Source organism: Dromaius novaehollandiae, chromosome 3, assembly GCF_036370855.1.
Source record: "Dromaius novaehollandiae isolate bDroNov1 chromosome 3, bDroNov1.hap1, whole genome shotgun sequence".
NCBI lineage: Eukaryota > Metazoa > Chordata > Aves > Casuariiformes > Dromaiidae > Dromaius > Dromaius novaehollandiae.
In genome coordinates this window covers 58,590,020-58,602,785 of record NC_088100.1, presented here as the reverse complement: position 1 = coordinate 58,602,785, position 12,766 = coordinate 58,590,020, and the positions used below count along the sequence as shown (strand labels likewise).

Sequence of the window (12,766 nt, the reverse complement as noted above, 5' to 3'; positions counted from 1 at the left end):
TATTTTAAAAACACTCTGATTCCAGAGGGGAGTTCACTGTTTATCTGAATTGAAAATTCTTAAGATTTCTTCCAAACTCTTAATTCTGCAGATAAACTTTCATTTCGGTCTCCAGTCCTTCAGAACAGTGTAGAAAGGATACACCAAGACTCCAGTGATGAAAACAAATTTACCAAGGCCAAATGATAGTGTCCTGCTTTTCGCCAGCCTCAGAATATGGTGGTTCAGGTCTGACTTCCTAAACCAGCATCTCCAGTGCGATAGTTATTTAGAAACTAATGATCAAACTCGTGTCATGGTAGCCAAATAGACGACACAATTTTTATTCCTCTTTTTTTCTTAGCATTTTTCTTATTTCCAGTAAGAATGGAATTTATTCAATGCTAAAATCATTTTTGACCTGCTTAAAGATGTTGGGACAGAAAACTTGACATCTAGTGTTTAAGGTAAGAATTACTACAAGGTCCTGAAAAACAAAAGTGCACAGAGGGTACTGGTATTATAATGATAAGCACAAACTTCTTTATTCTTGTGCAAGACAAGAGGGGAAATCCTGTGATCAAGAAGAGAAAGAAGTTTTAATATTAAGGTCCTTGTTAAGAACCAACCAAGTCAGAGTTCTGTTACATAAAGAGGTACAAACCTATGGAATGAAAACCTATGGAATATGACAAATGTTTCAGGAAAAAAGTAATTTTTCTCCTTACAAACAATAAAAACATTTCAGTTTTCAGATTTAAAAAACCCAAAAATACTAATCACCTCTCATTTTATAGTGCATTTCTTTGCCTTCCTTGCTTCAGAGTGGAATCTGAAAAGGGGTAAAAGTAGAGTATAAAGGGAATAACAAAAAATACTAAATCCATAAGCATTTTGGAAGTTTTTCTTATTGCTTTATTGAAAACCCCTGAAACATTAAATAAATTTAAACTTTGTGTCCCAAATTGTTATTTTATTAAAAGATCTCTGTATTTCAGAAGATGAGTGAAGTTCAGTGAATGAGGAGACAATTAAAAAGAGGCTGGAGCTGCATGCGGTTCTAGTCCTGCCTTACAATTCTGATGGAAAAAAATCCAGTATGCTTATGGAGTGTCAAACTGTCAAAGATTATAAGATCAGGGATTTTTTCCCTCACCATTTACTTTCAACAGATATGCAGGGTATAGAGAGCACCCTGAAAAGATCTAACTTGAACAAGAGGCCAGCACTGGTCTTAAATAAAGGAGCTTGGGTATTGGGTCTTCAATTCTGTGTGTTTTCAGCACACTGCTGGGAAATGGGACAAAGGCTCTGCAGCTGCTCACTTCTGGACGTTGTCCGAGTGGCCACCCACATTTTGATCTTGTACTGTCACCCTTTGTTATGTTGCACATTATTCATCTAAAAGGAGATGTGATACAGCTTAGGAATGCTTCTAAACTAAAGTAATCATGAAACACTGAACTTACATGGCAGTGAACTTCTGTGGATGTGAGGCAATAGTAATCGGCAGGGCAGGTCCTCCATGCAACAACGTTTATGATGAATTATGGTCTATAACAAATGATGCATAGAAGGGCACATCTATGAACAGACCTACACTGTAGTATAATAACACTTTCTGTTGGTTTCCTCTACATTCAAAACCACACAAATTCTGAATTATCTTGACGGGTAGCTGCAAGACTTCAGCAATAAACTTTCTTTTGATAGACAACAAGAGTTGGGTGGTTTGAATGGGCTATGCCAATTGTGAATGGCTTCATGATACCTATAAGGGGCTGTGGTTAGGGCTCAACCAGAGAACAACAGATAAAGTATCATTTTAGCTACAGAAGTTTATTGAAAATGTTCCAGAAGAGGTGAGAGACCTTTGCAGGATACGATGCTTATCTGTAACAGGATGAGAACTGGGAGCACATACTGCCAAAGGTTTAAAGCTACATAGATTTTCTTTTATAGATTTACTCAGATAAGCTAGGAAAAATAAATTTTTGCATGTTTGACTGCTGCTCTATGAGACTATCAATTTTTAAGAAAGTTTTATGAAGTCTTGATCCAGGAAAGCATAGTTATTAGATAACTTCTATCTAGTTTTAAACAGAAAATAAAAACTACAATTAAGATAATAAAATTGGTGATAACAAAGACCTTTAAGGATTTTACATCTGCAATGTGAAGATTTAGGTTCAGTTTTGACTGACATGAAGAGGGAGAGCTGTAGATTTCCAGTATGAAGCACTGTCCCTTGCTCATCATAAAGTGTAATTTTCAAGTAGTTTAGATTCAGATTACTGGAAATAATTTCTGACTCCATTCTAGATAACACTGATGAGACAGCTGTAGATTTAAGGGTCATTAAAAGATTCTCATTCACAAACTCATGCACCTACCTTTAATCACATATTTAATTCTCATTGAAGCTAATGGGGTTTAAAAATGTGTTCAATCCTTTGTACTTCAATGGAGCTTTAACATTGCTTTCTATGGCAAATTTGCTTAAATGTTTTTTTTAACTGTGGACTGTAACAGCACTTTCCCATCTCCCCCCGCCTGCAGGATCAGCCTTTAGTTCATTCCTCTCCTGCAGACTCCAGCCTCCTCCGGTACTAGAAGCAGAGAGCGCTGTGACCTAGATGGGGAGGAGGCGAAGCTCTACAGCCTTACTTGACTCTGTCATGGAAGAGTTTTCTGCTTTGCTGATTTTCTATTTAGTACATTCAGCTAAGCAGCCTCCGAAGCATACAAGTCAGTAAAATTGTAATGTTTTATTTTATCAGATTTTATGAAGAACGGGGATAATGATTGTTTTTTACTGTTTTCTTTAAAGCAGCAGCTTCATATAGGGATAAAGAAAAACTACCCATTTAGTATAACTGGTAAAGTAACATTCCAGGAGCATTAACATTATTGGGGGTCCCCAGTGACTCTGAAACTTCAAAATGTTTGTCTTCTCTCAAGTTTGTTTAGTGACCAAAACGTGTGGAGCTGAGGGGGGACCAGGCTACTTTTGCCAAATCAGTTGGCAGAAATCAGAGAAAACTCTGAGTTTTCTGTCTGTTTTCCATTCTGTATGGAACTTAGTAGTAGTACCTAAGTTCATGTGTAGTGAATAGTTTTGCTAAGCAGTGTTGTTATAAAAAAAGGAAATGGTTTTGTAATTCAGGTTTTGTCAAGACTTTGAATGTAATTGCTTTATGAGCGCAGGTATTAGTCATTGTCCAAGTCCCATGTTTATCCAGGTAGGAGCACCTGTGTTTATTCTATAGTCTTTATGCTGCATTAAAATGTCCAGCTGGTTTTATAGTGCTTTTGTGGGTACCAGCTATTCCTCTCACCCTTGTTCACAAAAGCCCAAAAAGAGCAGCGCTTGTCTGCACCAGCCTCAGTCCATGGCTGAATGTGTGCCACATACATAAATGGCTCTGCGTGACTTCTGCTGGCACTCACCCTTACCTTGCAGCTGATAGACACTCAGGGTCTTGGGGCATTCATTCTTCATGAATATTCCTCCGACATGTCTGTAGTTTCACTTGGTGGGCCCTTGCTTTGCGAATGTGACCCCCTGAATGCCTGAAAAGAACTGGAAAGCCCAAGAACCTGAGTCCTATAGGATTCCTCTTATTTCCACTCACCTCTTCACTCCCTTAAAAATATATCCAGGCCTGGCCCAGAAGCACCAGAGCTGACCAGAGCCCAGGAATACAGCCCAGAACACCTTCCTTGGATTTATACATATTTTTAGTGTGGGATGGCTGGATCTGCAAGCTGAAGTCCTTTCCTTAGGGTAACAAGTCAGGAGACAAATGCTGTGCACTATTTCTGGCAAGAGCCAAAACCTGTTGTTGTTGTTCAGTTCCCAAAATAACTGTTCTTTTCTCCCGCAGAGGCTGAGGTGAAGCAAATGTCCCCATAGCCATCCTGCAAAGAATGGCTTTCCTGCAGGCGCCATGTCCCAGGGTGCTGCAGAAGTCACACAAGGTACTTTTCAGAAAAGCCTGTTTTCTGAGCAACTTTAGAATAGCCTGAATCAGGTCATTTAACAAGAAAATGGAGCAAGCTTATTCAAGCTTATATCTAGCTAATTCATGGAAACATTTCCAGGCTTGGCCCTCTGAAGAAACCTCCCTCCTATCATCGTACCAGTCTGCAAAGAAAGTCATTCCCACCCTGTCAAGCAGGTCCCCAAGGGAGTGTGTGGGCTCTGCTGAGGCCATTCTTTTGCCTAGTGCAGCACATGGCCAAATGCTGCGGTGAAACCAGAATGCCTGCCCCTCTGAAAGGGGCTTTGGCACCAATCCCTGTCTTCTCCTCTTGCCTAGCCAGGCACTTTAAATCCTCCATTATGCACACAATTTAGAGGACGACAATCCCCAAAGCATCCCAGGGCAAGGGCTCTGCTCTCCTGATCCTTAGCTTTCTACAGTGCATATGGAGGCAAAAAGAGAGACTGGTGCAAAGCCTCTTCCTCAGTGTCTGCTCCATCTGTTCCAGCTCTCCAGAGGCTGTTCCAAGACTGATCACCTGGGAAGACTCCCTCAGTCCTACGAATGCCAGTATAATGGTTTCACTCATGAGAAAAGGACTTCATATTGACTAAGACCCTTGCCAAAGGCCAGCTGAGGAGAAGGAAGATGGTGAGGACTAGGAAGACGGAGTACTTGGTGGTAGGTGGGGCTTACCACCAGTGGCAGTGGAGTGGGGCAGAGTGGTAGGTACAAGGTGGAATATTTTGTGTCTAGATAAAAAACACTGGTGTTAGACTTCTCTCTGAGTATTCATGCATCTGGGCTATGAACAGGGCTGGCATCTGTTTAAAATGGCCTATTGGCTAGAATAAGCTCTGCCTTTTTTTTTTTTTTTTTTTTTTTGGCAGGAGTTGGGAAGGAAAAGAAAACAGGGAACTGTCATGCAACAAAATGAGTCAGATGTACACTCTTGTGGGATGCCAGCCAGTGAGGTATGATGTTATTGTCTAGAATGTTTCCAGACCCAGCCGAAACTGGCTGCCAGGAATATTTTGGTCAGCTGATAATCACCATCTCCACTTTCTGCTGGCAATAACGGAGACTAGATCAGGATGGAGAAGAGAGGGGAGATGCTGTATATCTGAGTGAAGAAGCAGGGAGGGAGCACAGCCATTGTAACCATACTATGCAGGCCTGTCTCTGTTGGGGTAACATGATGCCTTTCTAACTTCAGTCGTAGCCCTTCTCTAGTGAAATATCATGTAGGAGTCTGCTTTGGAACATGGGACATCTCTTTTCACAGCTCTTCTCATGCTGCTACATGTGAGAGGAAAGTGGAAATCCTTCCCATCCTGCAGAGCGTACAAAGAGGCTCAGCATGTGTGTGAGCAGTGTTGGGGTGCAGACCCATGCAAGGCCATGCAGAGCTGCTTTGCGCATCCTTCAGTGGATGTGGCCTTCTGTCCTTCCAGCCTAGAGGGCATTAAGAAAACATCAGAAGATGCCCTAGAGGATGCTAGGAGAACTAGGTGCCTTCAAGGTTTTCCCTAGGCAATCTAGGTAGAAAGCTGTTTTTCTAGCTGCAGATGGCTAGATGCTGTTGGATGTTGCAGAAGTTATCCCGAAGGATGCTGGGAGAGGCACTCTACAGGTCATATTGATGCCAGCATCACACATTGCTCCTGTACTCACACACCTGCTTGCATATTCTTTGCCATCTTTATGACTGCCATAGGTAGCTACTATAAGCAAGAAAAGGTAGAAAACTGGTTAAGGCTAGAATACAGGTGTGGAAGAAATGGTCAGTCCATGAAGGGAGGAGGCCTTTACCAGTGCAGCTCAAATCCATCCTGGGAAATGAGCTGAACCCATCCTGAGTTCAGCATATTCTTAGACAACCATAGTTTGATCATTCATAGACAAAGAAAGATTGTGGATGCCTCTCAGTTATTCAGGGTAGTTAGGTTAATTTTGGGATGCAAGAAGACTCCCCAAGACTGTGTGACCTGGCAGCAAAATGGCAGATGAAATTCAATGTGTATTCATGTAAAGTAAGGAGGTGGTTCTTTCCACAGTGGGTAAAGGTGGGTGTGACTTCTTGCCCAAAGAAGTGGTAGATGTCAAAAGGGGAGCTTGAACAAATTCACAGAGGAGATACTAAATACACAGAAGTTACATCTAGCTCTGAAAGTCCCCGAGCAGGAAAGAATTGAGAACTGGAAGGGCATCAGGGTTATGCATTGCACATATTTATCTTCTTCCTGGTCTGTGAGCAATCTTTTATGACTACCCTTGGTCATAGTGGGCTACACAGTAAGCATTATATGAAATAAATGTTGAACATAGATAGCATAGTTTTCACAGTTCCTTCCTTCCTGCCTGCCTTCCTGCTTTCCTTCCTTCCTCCTTTCCTTTATGCAGGGATTGAAAAAGAAAAAAGGCACGAAGATTAAACAGACTTAAAATTATCATCAGCAGCTATTTGGAGGAGGGAGGAAAACAAACCCTGCACAATCAGTAAAGATTGGAGTTTCCAAAAGGAAATATTTTCATTTTCCATTAAACCACCTTGACATCCATTTGATGAAGACATAGGCAATAGGGAACAAGGTTACATTCAGTGAAAGATAAGAAGTGACCAAGTCACAGAACAAATCAGTTCCTGTTTGTGGAATGGTCTAGGCTGGTATTTATACAATTGTCAACATTGTTGTAATCAAGATAGTCTAAGGATATAGATGAAGCAATTTTTGAAGAAGAAATAATACCTTTTGTTAGCCTGATACAGAAGCAAAAAGCATCAAAGCAGCCTTGAGCACAGAGCCTTGGCCTTGGGCACCCAAGCCCTTCTGCCAGGCTCAGAAAGCAGCTACTGCTTTGGGCACACAAGCCTTTCTTCAGCTCTGAATCAGGAGCTTTTATCTGAGATGGGGAGAAGGGCTTCTGCGTCTGAAAGCGGGCTTGTTTTCTGCAGCTGTATCAGCTGGTCTAATACAGGAGATCATGTCTTCCTTATCTCACTTTTATGTCTTAAGGATCTCAGAGATGAGGTGCCAGGAGATTACATTCAAATATTTCAGCGCAGTTTTTGGATACTGCAGGATTTTTGGATTTTTCTGCAGACAACTTTTGTACACAGTTTATGCTGTACCTTTATGACTGGGACTTTATTAAAGAATGGAGAACCTAAAATGAGGAACTGCCAGTGAAAAGTGTTAGTATATTAGTTAGTATAGTATACCTGCCACAGATAGTCTATTGAGGCTTCCTTTTTAACTAAAGACCTGGCGAGCTGGGGCTCAGGGCAGCCAGGATGTCCTCCTGGACAAGTAGCTTGCAGGCTACGTCTGCTCTGATAGCTGTCTCAGGAGGTGGGTAAATGGTGTAAAAGGTGAGTGAGGAGCCACAGTCATCCTGTAAGTGGTTGTCTGAAGATTTCTCTTTCTAAAAATATAAGCATAGCCAGAAAGATCGCACATTTGCAAAACCCTCATTTGCAAGGTGAGGAATTACATGGAGGAGTTAAGGGATTTGCTCACTAGGACACAGAACGGCATGTCCAAGCTCACAACAGCTCCAAGGTCCTCAACGATGCCCAAGACCAAATACTAATAAAATGTCTGTATCCTTCACTCTCTTGTGGTGTGATTGTTTTAATCATACCAGTGATTGTAGCTTGGCCTCATCCATACTACAGGTTTACAGAGCTGTACTTCTTGTCTTCATTCTGTCAGACAGCAGCCTTGGTTGCCTGCTTTTCTGTTTCTCACTGAATCACTTTGATGTGGATCCCCCACAACCTGAGTGAGCTATCTAAGTCACCTACTGTGTAAAAGCTGGGTACAGTTCCTCCTCCCACTGTATTTTTTAATGAAAATTGCCATGGAAGCTGCTTTAATCAAGCCTTCAAGGACATTGCTTGTCTCATCTCATAACAGGGCTTGGGAAGAAAACAAGTGCCAAAATTTACCTAGGTTACCAGAGGAAACAAAACAAAACAAAACAAAACAAAACCACCTAGGGAATCTTGCAGTTCAAATAAAATCTGATTTAGTCCAGACCATGGGATTCATTTCACTTAACATTAGTTATCTAAAAGAGAGACATCTGGTCTAGTCCACTGACTTTCTCTCAGGCAATGGAGCAAGCAGCATGCATCAGGAAGGCATGTCATCCCTGCTTGTCCGTGTACCTGTGGAGGATGGGGCAGGTTCTCTCCAGAGATGCCTGCTTCCCTTCACTGTCTCCAGTCCCTCTCAGCCAGGGCTGGTCCAGGGCTACCTTTCTATGCACAGAATTTCACCGAAGTTAAATATGTATTATTCAGATGGTCTCACAGTTGTGTGCGGTGCATTACGAACACGCACACACTGAATGATATAACAGTCTGATAAAAAGCAACCACGAGCCTTTACTGTGCTCTAGGAAAAAAAAAAAGCAAGAAATCATCGACAATTCATTTTGAGATAGACAAAATCCAAAATGCTTCCATGAATTAGTTTACATGGTGGTAAAACCCTTGAATCAAGAGCACCAGCTTCTTGTTATCATAGAAGATAGGGATAAAACCTGAAAAAAACCCAACAATTACACAGGGCCAGTTTTCTATGGAGAAAGACATTTACATTTCTGTCTTTTTTGGCTTTAAAGATAGAATTTTTTGTGATTCTAAGTACTTCCTAAATATTAACAAAATAACTGGAATATGTGGTTTAACTATAATACAAGCATCAAATGTACCTGAAATGCAATGCTATGGTAGCATTAGTATCTCTGAATGAGGCACTACAGAAGACACAGCCTCCAAATGCTTAGTTTAAGAAAACAAGCTATGTCTGAATAAGGCCAAGCATCCTACATGTGAGAGATTAAACATCTTTATATATATTACAGTTTTGGAGGATAGTCCAGGTTATTCAAATATTCCTCATAGATATTCCTAATAAATGTTGTTGAAAAGTTTGTTTTACTAATTCGTTTATACTTGAAGGAACATCTATAGTGGATCCCCATGTTTGGAACAGCCAAAGCCACCTTCCTGTTTCAGTTTTTAGAATATTTAGAAAGATATCTAAAGATGCAATGTAAGGGGTTTGAATCACTGTAATCAATTCAGTCATATTCTTACAAAAGTTATGAAGGGAATGCAACCATTATTAGTAGAGTATTTGCAAATTAAGTTAAAAAAGTCTAAAGAAAAGCAACCTGTACAGGACCTTGTACACACACCAAAATGATAAAAGCAGACACTATAAGGTTATTTTTCTTTTTGAATCTATAAACTCAGTTTCTGTACTGGATGTATATAAAATTATCCTGGTTGCTCTCCAATTCCCATCTTTCAAACTGACCTGTCTCATGAGTTCCAGAAGCCTGTTTGCCACTTGGCTGTTCATTCTGCAGTCACCAACACTTATGGCACACTGATCTCATAATCCTAGGAGGTGTTAATGTCACACAGCAGCCAAGAATCTCCATAACATATATTTCCACACTTGGAATATACCAAAAAATCAAGAGCATTTATTGATCCGAAAGTCCATACCTCTTAGCTACATATAACATGAAGATATGTAGAAACCTTTTAAAAAACAGATGGCATTAAAACTCGAGTTATTTCCTCATTATTTCTATTCCATTCTATTCTTCTTTAAGCCATATTCATGTCTTCATCCTGCTAAGGCTCGTTCAGCGAAAATCAATCTGGTCCTACGGCTCCCTCTTCTGTGCATTTGTCATAACTGCAAGAAATTCAGCAGCCTGATCTCTGTATTTCTTTATTCCATAGTTATGTAGGAACTTACAAAGTTTGCTCATTATTCCAGGTTTGAACCTCTTATAGCTAGTAGTGAATTTATAGTCCTTACCACTCGATGTGTTAGGGGAGTACTATTAAAGTAAGCCGCCAGAAAGGAGACAGAGGCAGCTACATTTTTTCAAATGCTGATGAAGATGCAGATTGGCACTTGCTGGGTTATTCGAAGGTGCCTGAGTAGGCTAAGTATCTAATTTTCAAAGGAAGTTTATTAAAACCTGCTCTTGCTTGTTTGTCTCTCCTACTAAATGCCAGCCATCATCTCTAGGCTCCTAAATACTGTTGAAAGTCTGCTTGAGAAGAGCTGCACATCCAGGCTCCAGTGGATCCATTAAACTAGTTGAGACCAGGATTTCATTTCTCAGTGTCACTCCAAGGTCAAACAAAACATGCTTGGTGGACAGAGATTAAACCTGGGATTTAATCAGGAAGCTATCATTCCTTGGGTAAAAGCTGAAGATAATGTGATAGTTACATTTACTGTGATGATGGCTCTCCCTCAAAAGCCACCTCTTCCAGGGACTGTGACCCCTCTATCACACACAATTCAATCAATACAGTCACTGCAGCTTCCTTTATTTAGGCAGTGCAATAGGCAGCATAACATGACATGCTCTTGGTCAGCCATTAACCAGTCAACCCTTATTGTTCCCTAGCTGCTGTTTTTCTTACATACCGAATACATTCCCATTTACTGCATTACATATTTGTCTTTACAAATATACGTACATGGACATTATCTTTGTAGGCATGTATATATATATATAAACACACACATATATAAGTAAATATATATTTTTATATTATATATATGTGCATTATAAGTACATCAGTATATATATGCATATTTAGTTTTATCTATAGTATAGATATATACAAGTATATCAGTATATATATAAATAGATGTGTTCACAGTATATATATAAATAGATGTGTTTACAATATATATATAAATAGATATGTTTAATTTAGCTATATTTACATGTGTTATAAATACATAGAAGTATATATATTAGTATTTCTCTAAGTGTGTGTGTATATATATAAAAGTGTGTGCATGTGCGTGCGCGCATGCGTGTGTGTATGCACACTTAGATATTTGACATATAGAAACACCCAACAGGGCCTTCACCATGTGCCTTTACAGTTTGGCACTGTTCCAGCCTGCAAACAACTCTTTGAACTAGATATTATCTTTAACACTATCTGCAAATACAGCTTGTGTCAATTGAGCTGTCTTAACTTTTAGCTTGTCAGCATCAGCATTACTTAGCACTATTCAGTATTACTCAACATAAAACAGAGCCCTGTCATGACTGATAGACTCCTTACTGGTTCTCATATATACTCTTTATAACAAGTTAAGCCCAGGCTTCCCACAGAAACATTCATCTTGTTGTTGATAGAAAGATCAGAAAAGAGAGAGTGAGAAGCAGAGTACCAATGGGTGAGGTGATGCACACTTGGGAGAAGAAAATGTCAGAAGTTAGCATTTAGTGTTTCTGCAAATCCGGCCCCAATTGTCTCATGGTGGCTTCCCAGAAGAGCAAGGCACCATGAGTGCCCATCAGTGAACAGCTTGCTTTAAATACCTTAGTCAAGATCACACAGAAACTCTATGGCAAAGGTCTGCACAGACTCCTTTTGGCAGCATTGGAGCTGACAGAACTGGGGGCAACATTCAGTTTCCTTCCCCATGAGACCACCTTGTTTCTTCCTGCAGTCGCCGACTTCATTCACTACACACCACTTAAGTTATGCAATTGAAGATTTGTAAAGACACTGCTGCCCTTCACTGCACAAGCTACTCCTTCCTTAGAGATCTGGCCCCCGTACTGAATGCTGTAGAAGGAAAAGTGTGTGCAGATATATAATTCAAATGTAAAATTATATGTGATGAGCAGGAAAAATGATGTTTAATTTTACAGGCAACTTCAATACCCATAACTTAAAACTTCTGAATTATTGTCTTTGACACTTTTGAATTCTTTAAAATAAAAATAACAAAAAATAATTAAAGTAATTTCCTAACTCTTTTAAAATCATACTGGGAAAGTGGATGGAATAGTCAGTTATGATTAATCATTCATACCCAGAGCACAGAGCTAATGCAATAACTGACACTTTCGAGGGACTAGTCATAGAGCAGGCAGGGAGAGCTGCTTAGCCAGTCTGTTTTATTTCTTGAAAGAAGAAGAACGAAGGATTGCAAGCCCTCTGTTTCATTCTAAGTTCCCTTAAGCAAGTCTCCCTTTCTCCTGATTACTTTTCCTCTTTATCACTTAATAGTTCTTCCCACACTCCTTTTCTATTACTGCTCAACTTTATGTGTGCCACCATAGTATGCTGTTTCATCTCCCACCTTCTTGTCAACTTAGAGAGTGTTCAGGATCTGGCACCCTCCCATTCTGCTGTCCCAGCCTCTGATACCTCTATTCTGTACATTTCCTCACTCAAAGGAGGCTGCTTTTTCCTATTCCTGTTGTAGCTGAGGCCAGCAGAGAAAGAACATGTAGCAGAGGAAAAAATTCTTAAAATAGAGATGAAATAATCTACCTGTTCTCTTTTCTTACATCTAATGCCACAAAGCTCTGACAGAAGGACCAGCTACAGAGAAAGTCCAAAACAGTTGCCATAGTCCAAAATGGGAAAAAAGATTTTTCATTTTGAGGACACAGCATATGCAAATTCGATAAGTAAGCAAAAACCACAGGGAGATGCAGCATAACCAGTGCAGATGGAATATTCACATTATTTGGCCAAAAAACCAAGTCTCTGCTGAACTTGTGTGATTATGATGGTCATATAATTTGACAAAGTTTGAAGGAATTTTTCACATAAATTATCAAAGACAGCACGCTGAGACCAGTCCTCACTTCAAATCTCAGCATCACTATAGCAGCTCAATGAATAATTGTAAAGATATTTTTAATACAAATGAATGTATTTTCATCTAAGTTCATCCTTGGGACATAAAAATGAAGTTTTTTCTGTGTCGAAAGCT

General features: G+C 40.0%; 1 long non-coding RNA gene across 1 annotated transcript; it reads left to right on the top strand.

Moving 5' to 3' along the window:
* The first annotated feature begins 2,476 nt into the window (after window positions 1-2,476).
* On the top strand, window positions 2,477-5,370 carry LOC135328021 (uncharacterized). The gene is made up of 4 exons (XR_010388749.1): window positions 2,477-2,727; window positions 3,867-3,960; window positions 4,474-4,616; window positions 4,856-5,370. It is a non-coding gene; the product is annotated as an uncharacterized LOC135328021 (long non-coding RNA).
* The last annotated feature ends 7,396 nt before the right edge of the window (window positions 5,371-12,766 follow it).